This window comes from Notamacropus eugenii, chromosome 4 (assembly GCF_028372415.1).
Source record: "Notamacropus eugenii isolate mMacEug1 chromosome 4, mMacEug1.pri_v2, whole genome shotgun sequence".
Taxonomy (NCBI): domain Eukaryota; kingdom Metazoa; phylum Chordata; class Mammalia; order Diprotodontia; family Macropodidae; genus Notamacropus; species Notamacropus eugenii.
The window spans coordinates 430,331,345-430,351,464 of NC_092875.1; the positions used below are offsets into that span (position 1 = coordinate 430,331,345).

Consider the following 20,120-nt stretch of genomic DNA (forward strand, 5'->3'; position numbering starts at 1 on the left):
CACAAAGCTTATTTGTTATAAGTATTTTTTTTCCTTTAACTAATTAGAGAAGAGTTTATTTGGTTGGTGGTTTGGAGGATTTTTTTGGCAAAGATACTGGAGTGGTTTGCCATTTTCCTCTTCAACTCATTTTAGAGATGAGAAAATTCAGACAAACAGGCTTAAGTCACTTGCCCAGGGTCACACAACTAGTAACTATCTCAGGCTAGATTTGAACTTAGAAAAATGAATCTTCCTGACTTCAGACCCAACACTCTATCCATTGTACCACCTAGCTACCCTTTGGAACCTAAAAGCACCAAAATAATGGACATTTTCATATACAAAACAGAGCATAAAAAGATCATATATGAAACAATCTCTATGCCATTGTTTTAAATATATATTTATGCATGCATACATGTTTGGAGATAGATAGATAGATAGATAGATAGATAGATAGATAGATAGATAGATAGATAGATAGACAGACAGATAGATAGACAGAGATAAATTTAACATATTACTTTCAAAACTGTTCTACTTATCCAGTGCTTCTTATGGACTTCTTTTTATTTTTTTCTGTACATTTTAGAAATATTTCAGTCAATTTCTTTACTTTCCTTTTTCTTTTTTTTGGCATTTCTATTGCCATCCCCACCAACCCCTCCAATTACTAAAAGAAAAAACCACTTATAACAAATAAGCAGAATCAATTAAAACAAAACTATAACTGACCATGTTCAAAAAACATATGTCTTTTCATTACCTGAATATGTCACCTCTCTCTCTCAACATTCTTCATCATTGTCCCTTGATGTCATGGTCATTGCAATGATCATAATTCTTGAGTCTTTCCAATTTTTCTTTTATTATCATTCATTGTTATTTTATAAATTATTCTGCTTCTGTTAATTCACTCTGCATCATTTCACACAAGTTCCCAGAATTCTCTGAAAATATTGTTTTCTTCATTTCTTATGGTACAACAATATTCTCTTACATCCCCATGCCACCATTTGTTCAGAAACTCCTCAGCTAAAAGAAGCACCTTTAGTTCCCAGTTCTTTGCCTGGCTATTCTAGGCTATTCATTTTTCTTCCAATTCTTTCCTACAGTGCCTTTTTCCCCCTATCTCTTGCTTCATTTCTTCCAGGTGTTCATGTATTCTTTGTAAAAAATTCTTTTATTTGCAGGTCATGAGCAACTCTCTCCAGCTAGGATGGGTTTTGGGGTATCTATGGATCTACAATTCTTGATAGTGGTAGGTGTCTTCTGTTTACTCATTTCTGCAGTCTTATTTCCTGAATTGGGGTTTTGTGCCAGGGCAGCCCCTGTTCTCTTCTGTGCTTTTTGATAAAATGATCAGCCCTGTTTGATCTCAATGTAAGTCACCTGCTTTATAACTTCCACCTCTTGATTGTGTCATCACCCATCTCTGGTCATGCTTGGAGATGTCCATATTCTTTGCTTAGATTGGCCCTAGCTTTCTTAGTGGGCCCTCCTTCCTATTGCCCATGGATGTCTGACTGACTTTTTGTAAAGTGGATGAAATCACTCACTATAATTTCTAATTTTTTTTAACATTATCCAGTTGGGTACAATGCTTTGTTTTTTGCTGGAGTGGGTATGTAGAAGCTGGACTTAGTGTCTTTGTTCAGGAAGCCATATTGGCCAGAATTTACCAACTCCCTTCATTTTATAGACAAAGAAATTGAGGTCCAGAGGGAGTAAATAACTTACCCAAGGTCACACAGATAATAAATGATGGAGATGACAGAGATGGAACTTAAACAACCATTCTTCAATCTATGTTGTGCCTATCTACTTGTACTTGGGGTCTCCCAGTGTCTTAATAAGAATCCAGTACTTAATATAACGCCTAGAATTGCTCGTGCTTAATAAATGCTTGTTGACTGCCTGAATTGGAATGAAATTGTCTCTTTATGTCAACCAGAGTACAAAGGGTACTATATTAAGTCACACTAATTGTGTTACTTGACAAATTTGTCTTTGATGAGAAATTTTTTCTGGAAAGAAACTCAAGGTGGAGTTTATCATGAATAACCCTATAAAGGGCAAAGGAACAAAGTAAACCACATCTCCATGTGTGGTTTTACAAAAGTCACAAGAACATTGTTCAAATGGCTGTTTCTTGTATTGCCTTCTGCGTAGAGTGAGGACGTAAGGTGAAATTGTAAAGCTTGTAAGCATTTCTGCAGAAGAGAGATGATATGGTCCAAGAGCCTGGCTTTCTGAAAATAATGTTAAGAAATGCATTAAAAATCCAATGAGCATCTATGAAGTACCTGTTATGTGTAAGGAGTATGCCAGGTTCTTGACATACAAAGACAAAATGAAAACCAGTTCATGTCCTCAAGAACATTTAAATAGATAAGGGTCCATAACATAATCTGAGGAGTAGTGATAACTAGGAAATACAAGAAAGTCTTCCTGTAAAAGGTGGTGCATGGGATGATCATTGGAAGAAATCAGAGATGTGAAGAGGTAGAGATGCTAAGGATGATCCAGCATTGCAGGGTGTGGTCTAACCTGTGCGATGGTGTGTTGACGGGAGATGGAATGTAGTGCAGAGTGAGTATCAAGTAATGTGAAATCAACTTAGAAGGGTAGAATGAAGCTTGTGGGTGATAGGCTTTCATACCAAAATGAGAAGTTTGTATTTTATCTTAGTGGAAATAAGGAGCAGGGAAGTAAAATGGTTAGATTTGCGCTTAATGAGTATTATTTTGGCCTTTCTCTCTCTCTCTCTCTCTCTCTCTCTCTCTCTCTCTCTCTCTCTCTCTCTCTCTCTCTCTCTCTTCATGGAGTGCCTGTGAACACAGGTTGCAGTGTAAAGATGGCTAAGTTTAAGAAATATACCACCCAAATCCAGTCACAAAAGTGGTGTAGAGCTGGTGTCAAGAAACTTAGGTCACAGACATTTGAGTCTCTGAAGGGGGCTGCTACCAAGTTTCTGAGAAATGTGTTGCTTTGCCAAGAAACACAATGAGAAGGGGCTGAAGAAGATGCAGGTCAACAACACCAAAGCTGTCAAGGCCCAAGCAGAAGCCATCAGTTGGCCTCCAACGCCAGCTTCCTTAGGCCCAAAATCCCCAAGGTCAGTGCTTGGAGTACCAGCATGGAGTACTCCAAGATGGTCATCAAGCATACAGGCCCTAGGGTCAGCAGCAAATGCCCAGGTCCTAGGATCACGAAACCTGACCCGATGATTACCAGAATCACTGATCCCAAGGCTGCTAATCCCATTGTCTTGGGATTCCAAGCCCACTGACCACAAGATCACCAAATCCAACACCAAGTTCATTCAATCTGACACCAAGGTTTCCAAGGCCACCAAATCTGACACCAAGATCAATAAGTCTGATCCCAAGGCAGCCAAGTCTATAGCTAAGGTCACCAAGACTGATCCCAAGACCACCAAGTCTGACTCTAAGGTCAAAAAGCCCAGTGATTCCAAAGCTGCTAAGCCTACTGACAACAAGCCTGCCCAGTTCACTATGAGCATCCAACCCAAAGATACTGGGGCTAAAGTCCCCACCCTTCAAAATAGATGCTTCAGTACAGAAGAACTTCTCAAAACCATAAACCAGTGGTGTTTTTATTTCTCAGCTAGGGTATGATTATTCACTATTTTGTACAAATAAAGGAAATGATGAGTCATAAGGAAAAAAGAACATGATTTTGGCAATTCTGTGGCACTTGGATTGGAGAGATAGAAACTGGGAGTCAAATTAAGAAGTTGTTGCAATAGTCCACGTGAAAGGCGGGGTCATGCCAGCATGAATGGGAAGAAGAGGATGGATGTAGGATACTTATGGAGGCAGTTTACTACCATGAAAAGAGTGCTTTCATTTATTATTTCCTTAAATTGTACCCAGGCTTTTCTTAATCAGGGTTTAAGCAAGACCAGTGATTCTCATATTATCTCTCCTTTATCTGTTTTCTAGGGAAGTCCTTTTCTATATGATTCCACTGGAGTCAAAGGACCTGAATTCAAGATTTGCCTTCTCCACTTGTGACCTATATGCCATTGAGCAAATAATTTAACCAACTTCAGTTTCCTTTATTAGTAAATAAAGGGTTGGACCAGATAGCCTCTGAGGTCTCTTTCAGCTCGAAATCTACAACTCTATACAACTGATTAAATATTGAACAGTCTGTCTAGTTACCATACCCTTTAGATTCACTCTTTCCTATATTAGACACTTCAACCGGTAGACTACAAGATTGTAGGTGACCCATAACTGATTTCTCTTTCATGTGCATATAGCATGCATGGCTAGTTAAAGTGAGAGCTGTTGAAACAGATATGAGGGAGAAGTTGCTTTTCTATTGTGAGGAGCTGGACCTCATTGGGTAAAAATACAGAAGGGTACTTCAGCAGGAGAGTAGACTTCAGGTCTATCTACAGGTAGACTCTTCTTAAACACTTGCACAAATTTTATTTGAGTCCTTAGAGCATGGGGGTTCTTAACTTTTTTGTGTGTCATGGATACCTTTGATCATCTGGGGAACCCTTCTCAAAATAATGTTTTTCAATGCATGGAGTAAAATACATAGGATTACAAAGGAAACAGATTATGTTCAAATACAGTTATCAAAATATTAAAAAAAGACAAGTTCTCAGAATGCCAGTTATGAACCTCTGTTCCTGTGCTACCTTGTAGCACAAAGGAAACATGGTTAGTCTGAAATATTTAGGTAAAATGTTGTTTGGTCATTTAAGTTGTGCCTTACTCTTTGTGACTCCTTTTGGGGTTTTCTTGGCAGACACTGAAGTGATTTGTCATTTTCTTCTCTAGATCATTTTACAGATGATGAAACCAAGGCAAACAGGGTTAAATAATTTGTCCAGGGTCGGACAGCTACTAAATGTCTGAGGTGAGATTTGAACTCAGGAAGATGAGGCTTCCTGACTCCTGGATCAGCACTCTGTGCACCATGCAGCCATGTAGTGTTACCAACTGGCTTTCCATAGAGTAAACAGGGAAGCCTATGAGGACTGTCTAATTTTAAGGAAAACAGAATTCAGATGGGCCTACCAGGACAAGGTAGCTGCAAAACACCCTCTCAAGTAGCTGGATGACTTAAACTGTGCATGGCTTTATTTACGATTATCAACCAATTCATCAGCAAGTATGGATTATGCATGTACTGTGTTTCGGACACTGACCTAGGCACCAGCGATGCAAAGACAAAAATGAAACATTCCTTACCCTCAAGAAACTTAGATTCTAACAGAAGAAACAACATGTATACATATGTGTAGAAAATATAGAGAAAATATAGAAGGTAGTATTGGGAGAGTAGACACTAGCATGTGGGATAATTATGAGAGGCTTAATGTAGGAGCTGGTGTTTGAGCTGTGTCTTGAAGGAAACATCATTCTAAGAGGCAGAGAAGAGGGAGGGAGTCAGCCTTTGGCATGGGGGTACAGCCAATGCAAAAGCATCATGGAGTATTATGTATGAGGAACTGTAAGAAAGTTTGTTTGAAGAGTACAGAAAGGAAAAAAATTGCGTAACATAGATGAAAAAGGTAAACTGAGGCTGGGTTATGAGGAGCTTTAAATGCCAAGCAGAAGAGTTTATTTTTTTTTATCCTGGAGGCAATAAATAAGGAGCCACTAGGTCTTATTGAATGGGGAAGTGAAATAATAACTGTACTTTAGGAAAATCACTTTGGTAGCTATGTGGAGGAGGGTTTGGAGTGGGGAGAGACTTGAGATGGAGACTACTCAGGAGGTCAGGCTTGAAGGGATGAAGTTCTGGATTAGGGTGGTGGCTCTGAAAGGTCTTGTGGGAGAGATATTGTGGTGGAGAAAATGACAACATTTGGCATTTAAAGGTTAGAGAGCATCAGCCAAACATAACAATTGTAGGTGTGGTGTAATTGAAGCCCAGCTGCTGCTGTTAACAGTAATTACCCAACAAGCCTAGTGGCTGCTTAAGATAACTCCCATTCAAAGACAGAGACAATAAATCCAAGTTCTCAATACAGAAGAGTCTGTCAATTAATCAAGAAGCATTTACTACCACCTCATACCTATCAAATTGGCTAATGTGACAGAAAAGGAAAATGACAAATGTTGGGAGAGATGTGGGAAAACTGGAACACCAATGCATTGTTGGTGAAGTTCTAAACTGATTCAACCATTCTGGAGAGCAATTTGAAACTATGCCCAAAGGGCTATAAAACTGTGCATAACCTTTGACCCCAGCAATATTAGTACTAGGGCTGTATCTCAAAGATTTTTAAAAATGGAAAAGGACCTATCTGTAAAAAAAGAACATAGCAGCTTTTTTGTGGTGGCAAAAAATTAGAATTGAGGGCATGCTCATCAGTTGCAGGATGGAATTGTGCTATAAAAATGATAAGCAGGAGGTTCTCAGAAAAAACCTGAAAAGACTTCCATGAACTGATGTGAAATGAGCTGAACCAGAAAAATGTTGTACACAGTAACAATAATAACTATAAATGACTTTGCTATTCTCAAGAATATAATGAGGCAATACAGTTCTGAAGGACTCATGATGAAAAATTCTATCTACCTCCAGAGAAACAACTGATGAAGTCTGAATGTATATTGAAGAATACTTTTTTTTTTTTTTTGCACTGAATGTGGTGACTTTATTGATGGTACACAATACAGGACTCTAGGCTTCTCCCCCCTACTACAGGGGTGTATTGGGACAAGGATGTGAATGGGACAGGGTATCCCCAGTAGAGGAACATAAGTTAGGAATGTAGGCTCCCCAGTGGTGGAACTTCTTTTTTGACTGGGGATGAAGATCCATGGCTTTCCACTTTACTCCTTGGAGGCCATGTAGACCATGAGGTCCACTACACGGCTGCTGTAACCATACTCATTGTCATACCAAGAAATGAGCTTGACAAAGTGGTCATTGAGGGCAATACCAGCGCCAGCATCAAAGGTGGAAGAGTGGGTGTTGCTGTTAAAGTCACAGGACACAACCTGGTCCTCTGTGTAGCCCAAGATGCCCTTCAAGGGTCCCTCTGATGCCTGCTTCACCACTTTCTTGATATCATCATATTTGGCAGGTTTCTCCAGGCGGCAGGTCAGATCCACAACAGATACATTGGGAGTAGGAACACGGAAGGCCATGCCTGTGAGCTTCCCATTCAGCTCAGGTATGACCTTGCCTACAGCCTTAACAGCACCAGTGGAAGCAGGGATGATGTTTTGGGCAGCACCACGCCCATCACGTCACAGCTTACCAGAGGGGCCATCTACTGTCTTCTGGGCAGCAGTAATGGCATGGACTGTAGTCATGAGTCCTTCCACATTGCCAAAGTTGTCATGAATGACCTTGGCCAAGGGAGCCAAGCAGTTGGTAGTGCAGGAAGCATTACTGACAATCTTAAGGGAATTATCACATTTCTCATGGTTCACTCCCATCACGAACATTGGGGCATCAGCAGAAGGGGCAGAGATGATGACCCTCTTGGCTCCACCCTTCAAGTGAGCCCCAGCCTTTTCCATGGTGGTAAAGACTCCAGTGGACTCTACAACATACTCGGCTCCAGCATCTCCCCGTTTGATATTGGTGGGATCCCTCTCCTGGAAGATGGTAATGGCTTTTCCATTGATCACCCGCTTCCCATTCTCAGCCTTGACAGTGCCCTTGAACTTGCCATGGGTGGAGTCATATTGAAACATATAAACCATGTAGTTGAGGTCAATGAAGGGGTCATTGATTGCCACGATGTCTACTCCACCTGAGGTGAATGCAGCCCTAGTCACCAGGCGCCCAATACAGCCAAATCCGTTGACTCCGACCTTCACCATGTTGTTTCTGGGATGCGACTGAAGTAGCAGATCCTGGCACCAAGCTTGGGAGAAAAGCCAAAGACCGAAGAATACTTTTTTTAAAAAACTTTTTTGTGTGTTTTTTTTGGTGTGTATTTTCTTTCATAACCTGACTAATGCGGAAATATGTTTTACATAACTGCACATGTATCATCTATATCAGATTTCTTGCCTTCTCAAGAAAGGGGGAGGAGAATGAGGGAAAGAATTTAGAACTCCAAATTTTTAAAAATGAATGTCAAAAATTGTAATTGGGAAAAAAGAAAATGTTTAATAAAAAAGGAACCCTTTTTAAATTTAGTATGTACTAGCACCTTACTATGTGCCAGACACTGTGCTAAGTTCTAGGGAAATAAGGAAAAAGCAAAACCTGTGCCTGCTCACAAGGAGCTGATGGAAAAAGAAAATGTGTACATAAATAGGTATATGTCAATCTTTCTTTTTTTCTGGAGCAGAAAGATATGAGTAGAGTTCACTTAATAGCTGTATCAGAGTATTTGGATATATATTTCAACGTTAGGAAAGCCTAGGACACAAGTCTTAGTCAAACTGGAATTGCTTCTGTCATGATACCTTCCCTGGCCATTCCAATTCTAGGAATAATGTTATAACATGGGCTCTTTATGTCTCAGATCCTTATCTGGGTTGTTCAGTTTGATCTATAAACAATTCCTGTCTACTGAATTAGGTCCATGACAGATCAAGAAACACAAGGAAACTAAACTATTTTTAACTGTTAAAGGGCTCAGTGCATAACAAGACTCAGAAGCACTTGAAGTCTTCTCACTCCTCATGTAAGATATGGCTTTGAAAAACTTAGACCTTCAGGTTGTTGAGGCGGACATTGAGCCCTGCTAGAGGAAGATGGTTGAAGAAACTGGGGCGATTTTTAGCTTGGACAAGAGAAATCTTGGGCAGATATTTTAGAACTATCTTCTAGAATTTGAAGGTCTATCACCTGGAAAAGAGACAAGACTTGTTCTTCTTGATATTAGAAGATAGAACCAGGAGCAATGGGTAGAAGGTGCAAAGATGTCTCCAAGTAGAGGCTGGATAGTCACTTGTTGGGTATGTTATAATGGGCATCCTTCTCAGGTATGCTTTGGACTAGTTGACTGTTGAGGTTCCTTCCAAATTATAAATTCTGTGATTCTTGAGAAGAAAGAGGGCATTAGTTTTGAAGGAATGTACAATAAACTTATTGGTCCCTAATTTAGGAGTGATAAATCTGTCACATTGCATTCATCTTAAGAAAACCAGGCCTACACACCTAGATTAAATGGTTGGGCAAAGATTTGACAGCAAGGCAATTTAGCGAGGAATTGATACAGAATGAAGTAAGCAGACCAGGAAACATTTTCCATGACAATGCTGTAAAAAAATGAACAACTTGGAAATAGTTAAGAACTTTGATCAATGCAATGGCCCATCATGATTCCAGAAGAACAATGAAGAAGACCATTACTCATCTCCTGACAGAGTGGTGGCAAACTCAAGATGCAGAATGAAACATACATTTTTGGACATCCAATATGTGATTTTTTTGTTTTGCTTGACTACATATTTGTTACGAGCATTTCCTTTTTTAAATTCTCAGTGATGGAAAGCAGATGAAAGAAAAAATAAATGTTTGTTAGTTGAAAAAATATTTTTTAACAAAAGGAAGCAATTTGTTGTAGGGGAAGGCAATCTAAATTTAGAGTCACAGGGACCTGAGTTCAAATGTTGACTGTACTACTTACTGCTTGTGGCTTACTGGGCAAGTCCTTTAACTTGCAGATCTTTATTTCTTCATCCAGGACAAGAAGTGATTGAGCTAAATAACTTCTAAGGTCGTTGGCAGCTCTAGATGCATGATCTAGTGATTTTGGTCCAGGCATTCCACAAAGATTCTAAACAATATTAGTGGCAAGAGGTCTTCTACAGGGGCTGTTTTCAATTTTAAGTAGTTGATTGATCTGATATTTTGTAGCGGATGGAATTACTGACTCCAAGATAAAACATTCTCTAACATTTACAAACTGTGGAGGAAGTATTGAAGGTATGATAGAGCCGTGTAGCTGATTGAAATATGTGGTCCAAGTATCAATAGAAACTTGTGTCTGGAATTCATTTTGCAATGGCCACGTCACTGTTTTAGAGCCTCTAAGTCTGTGTCCCTTGTGCTCTCTAAGGCTCAACGACATCCATTGCATATACTATCATTCAATACAATTGTTTAGCACAGTGTCTGGCACCTAGTTAGACACTTAATATATGTTTATTAACTGACCGGCAATCCAACAAATATTTCTTAAAAGCTTATTTCATGCAAAACATTGTGCCAGGTACTGGATATGTAAGAATAGACACAAAATAGCCCCTGCCCACAACATATAATAAAAGATGGGTACGATATGTATGAAGTTAGTAAGTAAAAGATAGGGAATGAGGGTTGAGAGAGGGGGGAATTAGAAAAGTGTTCTTAGAAACTGAGGATTAGAGGAGGCCCCACATGGATTGAACCTTGAAGAAAGGTCAAATTCTGAAGGTAAGAATGCAGACCAGGCATGGTGGATAATGTGTACAACTCTACAGAAAAAGAGGGCATATCAAATCTGGAAAACAGCATTTGTTTTCTGTTTGTGCAATTTTTTTTATTAGTTAAGTTATTTGTTAAAGCATCTGAACTAACAACTCTTTGGGTAGTTTTATAATTCATCCAATTTCCATTTGGAATGTTGTCCTGAGCAGACCAAAGGGCTGATATTTCTGTTTTTGTTTATAGGTTTTTTTCTTGGTCGGTATCAAACCAAGAAAGATGCTGTGTTTTGTTTTCCCAGGAAAGGGAAAGAGTCTAGGCTGGTTTTGGTCTATAACTAAAGGAGAAGTTTCTCTCACAAGTTTTTTCAGATTCCTGACTTGAGGAGAAGATATATGGATAGCTTAGAGACACAAAGCAAAACTGAGAATAAGGGGGAAACAGTAATGCAACATTTTGCATTCAACATCTCTGTTATCCGAGGTGTATAGGGAATTAAAACAAATATATTAGACCAAGAACCATTTCCCAGTAGAAAGTAGACAAAAGGACATGAACAGTTTTCAAAAGAATTGCAAACTCTCCATAATCACATGAAAGAATGCTACAAATCACTACTAATAAGAGAAATGGAAATTATAGGGAGATTTCTCTTCATACCCAGGAAATTGACTAAATGACCAAAGATGGAAATAATCAATGTTGGAGGGGCTGGGGGAACATAGGCACACTAATGTTCTGTTGGCAAGCTGTGAATTTATCCAACTATCCTGGGAAAGAAACAATTTGGAATTACGTAAGAAAAGTGACCAACCTTTTATACCCTTTGAAGAAACTTGGCATATAGGCTAGCCATATAACCCAAGGACATTAAAGTCAGAAAGATCTCATTTATGACAAAATTTTCATAGGTGCACTTTTTGTGGTTAGCAAAGTACTATAAACATAGTGGATGTCCATCAATTAAAGAATGACTCAACAAACCATCATATGTGAATGTAACGTGTTATTGCATTGTAAGAAATGTCAAAAGTTAGTCACTTAGGGAAATATGGAAAGATTTACATGAACAGAACAGTGATGCAAGTAGACCAAGGAGAACAATATATAAATTAGCTAAATAATGTAATAAGCATGAAAAGCAAGGCAAACACTAATATAATGATAATGATCTGTTTTGGCATTGGAGAGTCAATCAATAAATAGACATGTATTAAATACCTACTATATCCAAGGCTCTCTGCCAGGAGCTAGGGAATATAGGGATAAAAATGAAACAATTCAAGTTTCTAAGAGATTATATTCTAGAATGGTAGACAATTTGTATTTATATAGAATACTATGGAAAGTAAGTACAAGATAACTGAAGATGGAGGACCCTAGCAGCTTGGGTGGATGAGGAAAGTCTTCACAAAAGTGGCATTTGAAATGCATTCTGAAGGAAACTTAAGATTCCAAGAGCTGGAGATGAAGTGGGAGGACATTCCAAACACGAGAGAATAGCTGAGTACAAAGCCAAGGAGACAAGAGATGGATTGTGGATGTATGAGGTACAAGAAGACACTTCCTAGCTATATGATCCTGGGCTATATGATCCCATTTGCCTCAATTTCCTCATCTGTAAAATGGGGATAATAATAGCACCCATCTACCTCTCAGTCTTGTTGTAAGGATCAAATGAAATAATAATTATAAACCACTGAGTTATAATGCCTGTCACATAGTAGCACTTTATAATTTAAAAAAAAAATCTAGCCTCAGAGATTAGCTGTGTGATCCTGGGCAAGTCACTTAACCTCTGTCTGCTTCAGTTTCCTCAACTGTAAAGTGTGAATAATGATAGAAGATAGCACCCCAGGTTGCTGTGTGGATTAAATGAAATCATACATACATAGCACTTAACAGAGTCCTTGTCCCATAGGTGCTTAATAAATACTTGTTTCCTACCTTTTCCCTCCCCCATCCACACTTTAAGGAAGATGGATTGAAGTGGAGAGAAATTTAAAACAAAGAGACTAATTAGGAGACTATTACAAAATCCAGACAAAACATGATGAGAGCGTGAGATAGGGTGGTAGCTATGTGAATAGAGAGAAGAGGGTTGATATTGTTGAAGTAGACATGACAAGAGAAGAGATAATTGTCTATAGAATTCTGAGTGCATATGCTGCACAGACTTTCAGACATGGTGGCCATCTTAGTTGGTATTGCTTAAATGCTTTCCTTTGTTAGGGTAGAAGAAGATGTAGTATATCTATACACCCATGACTATAAAATATCATCAATTAATCCATTAAAATATCAAATAAAAAAAGAATTGGAGCTACCATCATTCCACCTTAACCTGCTTCCTCCCATAATTGCATCATTCCAACAGTGAGCCTGTCCAGGTTAAGACTGAATTCATTCAATGATTGAGGGTCAAAACAAGTTTAAAGGGAAATGGTTGTTTTCAACTCCAGGATCTTTCTTCCTAGGATGTCTATCTCTAGGGTTGAGATAAGAAGTGAAAGGTTGATTATTAAATAGTCAGTAACACTGGCCATGGGAAATTCCCCCTAGAGTTATCTCAAAGACTTCCATTTAACATTATAAAGTTGTGGTGATAAACGAGTTGGACCAGATGTTTTCTTCTTTCATTCAAACAATTATTCACACAGAAATAGAGAGACAGAAACAGAGAGAGAAAGATAGGAACAGAAGCAGACTGAGAATTAAAGAGAGGGAAAGAAAAACAAAGAGACTGAGAACCTATAGGGAAATGTTCCCAAACCCAGAATTCCTGTAAATGAAATCTTGACAGAATCATTGTCAAATCTAGCATTCAGGACTCCCAGACTTATTTTGTCAGTTGACAGATATATAAGGAATGGGATTCTCAGAAAACCATGAAATTGGTTCCAGACAGCTGAGTGATTGAATTGCAAATTATTAGTTGATATAGAAACATGAAAGCCAGGAAACTGGCCTTATTAGCAAGTTGTATTTGCTCTTGTTTTATGGTCCAGGTAATCCAGAAGCTAACACTGATGGTGGCTATCCCAGTCTTGCCTCTCTCGAAGATATTTTGCTGGATGACTGAATGAATGGGGAAAAGGGAGTTGGAAACTCTGGGACACCATCGTGAGAATCTAACTCCCATAGCTAGGTCTTTCATGAATAGATGATGTCAAAACTAGACAGGAAAATCAGTTGATCAGGATCCTTGCATTTATTTCTGATCCTGCTGCACTTTAGTGGAGTAGTTTTGTCATTGTGAAATATGAGTGAGTACATGCTCAGAGTCAAGAAGAGATATATCCATTTGCCTTTGGAGACTTAGGGTTACATGTATGATTTCACAATTAAGCATGTTATTGACACCACTGGGATTGGCCCAGCTTGAATTTAACTCAGCCAAAAGGCAGCATCTTGTGTGTGTGTGTGTGTGTGTGTGTGTGTACATACACATATATTATTAATCTATTCCATCTGAGGAGGAGACAGACTCAAAAAGAATTGAGCCAGGGGTTCAGATTGATTATTATAGTCTATGGCTGGTGAGAGGGAAATCATCCGTAAAATGAGGGGGTTACATTGAATTTTATCCAATTCAGCAAACATCATTGATGCCAGATCTGAGAGAGATATAAAGCTTGCCTAGAGCCTGCTTTCAGAGTGCTTACAGGCTAGTAGGAAAATAACATAGAAATACACATAATTTTAATACACAATATTACATATTAGATGCATTAGAGAGGATCCATTATTACATGAATCCCTGGAGGCAAGGTCATGACCAGTTAGGGAATCTGGAAGAGTTTTGTAGATTTGAGGCTAGGAATGTAACAGGCAGGGATGATGAGAATTTCAGACATAAGATAACCACTCAACATTTATGAAGTTCCTACTATGTGTCAAGAACTGTGTTAAATACTAGGGAGAAAAATACAGGGAGAAAAAAGACATACCTTACCCTCAAGGAGCTTACAGTCAAATGAAGTCAAGACAGTACAGAAACAGAAGCTGAAAGGGGAAGGGGTGAAGGAAAGGTAAGAAGTTCCCAGTGATGGAGCATGGTGGAGAAGCCCAAATGTGCAAACAATGAAGAACTGATTGGCTTAAATGGAGATTTCTGGAGGATCTCTTCATTTCACCCTTCAGTCAGAGGGGTGGAGGGTACTGATAAGGTGTGAGCACTAAGGGTGATATGATCTTGCAGGTTGATTAGATTTCTAATGAGATCTCTAAGGTCATGATGGAGAAGTCCAGATGAGTGCAGATGGATGTGAAATAAGGAGATGGATCAATCCAGTTAAAAGCACAGAAGAAGGAAAACATGGGGCATACAATACAGATGACAAGCAATCCAGTTTGATTAGAGTGGAGGGGAGTGACATAAGGCAGAAAAGGTAGTATGACATCATGAGGCAGAGGGTCTTGAATGCTAGGCTAACGAATCTGAACTTTATTTGAGCTGTAATAAAGATCCACTGAAAGAATTCTGAGCAAAGGAATGACATAACAGGATCACACAAGGAAGAAGTCTATCAATGGTGTGAAGGTTGGACTGAAGTGGGGAAGAAAATATAAGCCAGAATTGTAGATAAAGGTTCTAGAATTATTTATATAGAGGGAAGAGGCAAAGATCTGGGTGTTTATGAGATTGCCAAAGGAGAAAGCATAGAAGTAAAAGATAAGAGATCTGAGGATAGAACTTTAGGGACTACCTTTTTAAAGGTCAGAGCAAAGGTGAGAGATTGGTATAAGAGAAAGAGAAGAAATAGGTAGAAAAGTGGGAAAGTTTGATATTTGGGTTTCTTTTGTTTTTAAATCATATTAACTTCTGAATTTTTTTTACCCCTTCCCAAAAAGCCTTTATTCCTAGTAATTATTTTTAAAATTATATTCAGCAAAACCAACCAACACATTTACCATATTTATCAACCTAAATAGCATCCCTCACCTACAGTCTCCAGCAAAAGAAGAGGCACATTTCCTCATTCCTCCTTTACAGCCAAGATAGATCACTATTATAACATAGCACTTTCCTTTTACTGTTCGTTTCATTTACACTACTGTAGTCACTGCATATGTTGCCTCCCTGCATCTACTTACTTTACTTTGCATCAGTTCATAGAAGTCTTCCCCCATTTCTCTCAGAACCTCACATTCATTTTTTCTTATAACTTTATAATATTCCACTGCGGTCATATACCACAGTTTCTTTGGTCATTTGGTAATCAGTGGGTATCTAGCTTGTTTCCAACTATTTGCTGAAAAGTATTGCTATGAAGAAATTTTCATTCTGTCTTTGACCTCCTTGACTACCAGTGAGATATCTGACTGAGGTGACATTTTAGTCACTTCAAAAAACAAGCAAATATAATTCCAAATTGCTTTTCAGAATGTCTAGACAAATTCATGGCTCCACCAGTCATGCGTTGGTGTGATTAGACAGGATAATTTTTTTAATGATTTCATTTTAGAGCAATTATATGAGGAAGCTTCTCAGGTTGTGCCTTTTTACTTCCTCCTTAAACCTGTGATTGGCCTGATTAGAAATTTCTACTTCAGATATCTTCATAGAAAAACTGGTTAGTTCTGGATATGGGGAAATAACACTCTCCTTGAGCTATATTTAGAACAAATAGGATTTATTATTTTCTTGACAATGAACTTCACCTTGAAACTCTGCTAAATTCTGTTTTTTAAAGATGGAGCTGTCAGCCTCGCTTAGAGAGTGATTCTTTTGGCCAAATGAATTGTCTGGGTTTAGTAGAATCTCTGTTTGGAGGTGCTACAGCTCTGATGGAGTGCAGAGAAGGACAAATATGTAGCTTTCTTTACTCGGCATCTTTTCTTCATTTTATCAAGTTGGAAAAATCTCATAGAGTAAAAATTTCATGAAAAGCCAGTCAAGGAAACCTAGGCCAAGAAAGGGTAAAAGTTCCAGATATCACTGGGACTAAATGGGGCCACTTGAGGAACTGATGGTGATTTCCTTGATATACAAGGAAAGTGGAATTTTTTTGTACTCGAAGCTGAGTATTCTACACAAAAAACCAAAGGCAGAGCCATAGGGCTCCAAGCTGAGGTTTGTGCCTCAAACAGGGAAGGAGACTACATTTTATTTCATACCTGGAAAGGGAGAGAACACCAAGATAACCCACCAGGGTATAACTTTTAGCTGCCTTTGACAAACATCAAATAAATAAATAGCTTCAATCCATCATTCAACTTTCTCTCCCTCTTTCCCATTGTCTTACATAATTTTTCTTTAAAAAAAATAGGACAAAAACAAATCCAAGCCCGGGGTAGCATTGTCATGATGTTTAAAATGGAACATTAATAATAAGGAGGGAGTAGAGGGGAAAAAAGTTTCACCCTTCAAGTAATATGGTAAAATGAAAACCATATGGATCTAGTATCTTTAAAATTCATCATAAAATGAGGAAAAAATAGAGTGATAGACCTGTCCCAGTTGTGGAAAAGAAGGAAATTCTGTCTAACAAACAGAAGAAATTATAAGAGAGATAGATGAAATTGATAATATAAAAAAAGATTTATACTAGAAAAAGCAATTGCATCCTTAATGAAAACTGATTAGGGCACCTGAAAAAAAAAACCTGACGTCCATCCTCTGTAAAGGAGGATGTAAAGTAAAAGAAGTAAAGAAGTAAGAAGAAGAAGTAAAGAAGAAGTAAAATCTATCCCATAATACATTGCAAAAGGTTATGAATAGCCTGAGCCAAGAAGAAATACAAATTATCAATAGCTGCCAGAAAAATCACTAAAACTACCAAATAATCAGTGGAATTCAAATTAAACAACTTTGATACCACTTTGTTATTATCAGATTGGCAAGCATAATTGAAAGTAATGAAATGCAACGTTGGCTGTATTATTAAGAAGTAGCCATACTATAACATTACTAATGGATCTGGGAATTGGTGAGATCTTATTTGGGAAGCAATATGGCAGAAGCTGCCCTCCCATGCCTGGAATGCTCTCCATTCTCATCTCTACCTCCCTACCTTCCTTCAAAATCTAACTTAAGTGCCACCTCCTGCAGGAGGCCTCTCTCAAACTTCCAAGTTGAGGGAAGGGAACAGACTTTGTCCATGGGATTTTCTTGGCAAAGGTACTAGAATGGTTTGCCATTTCCTTCTTCAACATGTCCCCATTTTACAGATGAAAAACTAAGGCAAACAAGAGTTATATTACTCACCCAAAGTCACACAGTGTCTAAAGGCCAGATATGAACTTAGTTCTTCTTGACTCCAGGTCCAGTGCTGTATTCACTGTACCACCTAGCTGCCTTCAGCACATAGTAGGCACTCAAAAAAATGCCTTTTGAATTTCATGACAATTTAAATATGAGTTAAAAATCTCTTCATAATGTTTGATGCAGTAATGTCACTTCTAGAACTATATTCTAACGTTGAGATTGAGCAAGGAAAAAGTCCTATATGTCATATATAGATATAGATATAGATGTGTTTATAAATATTTTCATAGCATTATTGTCATAGCAAAATAAATGGAAAGAGTTCAAATGTACAATAATTGCGGAATGACTTAAAAACTTAGATATATAAATGGAGCAGAATTATTGTGCCATAAGGAATAACAATGATGTAGAATACAAAGAAATAAAGGGAGGTGCTTGTGGAAATACAAAGTGAAAAAACAGGATCAGGTAAACAATAGACACATGGACTGACTGTATAAATAATTGTTATAATTAATAAAATCTGGAAATGCATAGTGCAAAAAGAAGAGAATATTGAATCCAATTGAATATTTATTTTCTTGTTAAAAATTATATATACACCAAACAAATTATCTTTAATGAAGTTTCCAATTTCATGTATATTCTTTTATTTTGGGTTGTGTATTTGAAAGTTTGTTTTCATTACTAAGTTTATCACTTTATTTTCTTTGATGTTTCTGGGATTCTACAAATCTCTCCAGTGGTACATATGACAATTCCCCATTCCTTCTCATCTTGTGCAACTCTTGTCCACATCCTCCTATAAATTCTAAGTCCTATTCAGGGAAACCATTCCAAGTGCTGAAGGCTTTACTGAAGATCAACAAACATGGTATGGAACCCAGTGGATCATGTGAGTTGTTCAACAGTTATCTCTCACTCTCTCCATATGACTGGCTTGATTTGTTTTCTGGTCTCTCTGATGATATCTTGCACTTTTTATCATTTGCAGTAACTCATTACAAGCCTACTTGAATTTACTAGGCTTGTTTCCACTGCCCTTTGGGTGATCCTCAGTTTTAGCACTTCAAAGGTCATAGTATTCTATGCCTGATAGTCATACAGCATCATAAAAAGAATATTTATGTTAAGATGATGGGCTTTCACTTCCAGAAGTTTGGGGTTAATTAAAAAGCACTGGGCAATTTCCCTAAATCCCCCCAGCCTGTTCTTCTCCTCCTGTTCAACTCTGGGCCTTGTTCATTGTCCATTTGTAGTATGCACTGACAGTTTTGTGGACTATCTATCCAACTATAGAAAGTTTTGATCTACTTGGTTTTTCCTTAGAGGATAGTTAAGCTAAAATCTCTGGAGTGATTATGGATTACATTTAGGAGGCTCTAAAATATCTCAGGGCTTTGAGCCATTGGCCCATTGTCATCCACAATCAATAACATATGAAGAACTTTCCCATCTATAGCTAATCTCTTAACATTTTGGAATATGAGGTAGACATCCTCCATAATGGTGGCAAATAATTTTTTTTTAATTTAAGTAATATTTTATTTTTTCCTAATCACATGTAAAAATAATTTTTAACATTCATTTTTTAAAAATATTGAATTTCAAATTCGCTCCCTGTCCGCCCCCCTCACTGAGAAGGCAAGCAATTTGATATAGATTATATATGTGTAGTCATGCAAAACATATTTCCATATTAGTCATGCTATGAAAGAAAACACAGACTAAAAAAACCATATGAAAAATAAAGTAAAAAATCGTATGCTTCAATTTGCTTTCAGACTCTATCAGTTCTTTCTCTTGATGTGGATATCATTTTGCATTATGAGTCTTTTGAAATTGTCTTGGATCATTGCACTGTTGAGATTAGCTAGATTTTCATCCACTCATCTTTCATAGTTGATCATCATAGAATATTGTTGTTGAGTGGCAAATAATTTTGTGAGGACATTTTGTTTATGCCTTGCTTGATATTAATAATTAGAATCAAAGTAATCTCTTTTATTAATTCTTTCAAGAAATCTTGCGTGCCTTTGACATAGACCTTGGGTTCTTTCTGGCAGTGTTTTGTACTTTTTTGGTAATCTATAAATGATAATCCCAGTGGTGTTGTCATGGTCTGCTGTGGAAATTTGTAAAGTCATTAAGAATATCCTATGTGTGTGTGTGTGTGCATGCATGCACGTGGGTATACACACATTTATATGTATGTATATATGTATAGATTATTCTTTTTTATAGATCATTCCAACAAAGATTTTGTGGGGATAAGAAAGAAGATAGATGGGTTAGTATTAGCGATATTCTATTGATGGTCTTCTTCAGTAAGAATGTCTTTTTTCCCCAAGTATTTCCCATTCTCATGCACAGAATTGTGTGGCCTCCAACACTGACCTTCTCTACATGTTTATTTCTTCTGTCATTAAGCAGATAACTAGCTACATGCTGGCACTACACAAGGAGCAGGGAATAAAAAACACAAAACCCAAACAATCTCTTCCTTCAAGGAGCTTATATTCTGTTGAGAGGAAACAGCATGTACACAAAG

General features: G+C 37.8%; 1 protein-coding gene and 1 pseudogene across 9 annotated transcripts in view; one reads left to right on the top strand and one right to left on the bottom strand.

The window, feature by feature from the left end:
* CCBE1 (collagen and calcium binding EGF domains 1) overlaps positions 1–20,120 on the top strand; it is a 345,289-nt gene that overhangs the window by 269,088 nt on the left and 56,081 nt on the right. The window lies entirely within an intron of this gene.
* Positions 6,620–8,096, bottom strand: LOC140501876 (glyceraldehyde-3-phosphate dehydrogenase-like; annotated as a pseudogene).